General features: G+C 28.1%; 1 pseudogene; it reads right to left on the bottom strand.

Annotated features, from left to right (window-relative positions):
- LOC103599840 overlaps positions 1–963 on the bottom strand; it is an 84,951-nt pseudogene that overhangs the window by 61,951 nt on the left and 22,037 nt on the right.

Genomic DNA, 963 nt, shown 5'->3' with positions numbered 1-963 from the left:
AGGGTTGCGATCCCGTTGCCGGTCCCCGGTATGGGCGTGACACCAAGGGTTGTGATCCTGTTACCGGTCAGTAAAAAAGACAAAAAGGTAAAAAAAAAAAAAGATGCGAGGAGTAAAGGTTAAAACAAGTGAATTATTAAGATTTTTTGATTTTGTGAAGAATCTTTGTCCTTGGTTCCCAGAAGAAGGGACTATCATTAAATAAGCCAATTAGTTTTGATACATCTTTTAGATAACCTTTGAGAAACTAATTGGCTTATTTAATAAATTTGACTATGTGGGAAAGCTTTATTAAATAAGCCAATTAGTTTTGATACATCTTTTAGATAACCTTTGAGAAACTAATTGGCTTATTTAATAAATTTGACTATGTGGGAAAGCTTTATTAAATAAGCCAATTAGTTTTGATACATCTTTTAGATAACCTTTGAGAAACTAATTGGCTTATTTAATAAATTTGACTATGTGGGAAAGCTTTATTAAATAAGCCAATTAGTTTTGATACATCTTTTAGATAACCTTTGAGAAACTAATTGGCTTATTTAATAAATTTGACTATGTGGGAAAGCTTTATTAAATAAGCCAATTAGTTTTGATACATCTTTTAGATAACCTTTGAGAAACTAATTGGCTTATTTAATAAATTTGACTATGTGGGAAAGCTTTATTAAATAAGCCAATTAGTTTTGATACATCTTTTAGATAACCTTTGAGAAACTAATTGGCTTATTTAATAAATTTGACTATGTGGGAAAGCTTTATTAAATAAGCCAATTAGTTTTGATACAGATATCTAAAAGATGTATCAAAACTAATTGGCTTATTTAATAAATTTGACTATGTGGGAAACTATTATTAATACTGAACGTGTTATGGATATGAGTTCCAACATTTTGTAAGGTTTTTAAATATCTGTTTTAATATAAATGTTACCAGTCATAATTTTGGTTTAATTATAATTTT

This window comes from Galeopterus variegatus, unplaced genomic scaffold, assembly GCF_000696425.1.
Source record: "Galeopterus variegatus unplaced genomic scaffold, G_variegatus-3.0.2 Scaffold3125, whole genome shotgun sequence".
NCBI classification, from domain to species: Eukaryota; Metazoa; Chordata; class Mammalia; order Dermoptera; family Cynocephalidae; genus Galeopterus; species Galeopterus variegatus.
The sequence above is the reverse complement of the archived record's forward strand: the minus strand, read 5'-3'. Positions and strand labels throughout refer to the sequence as shown.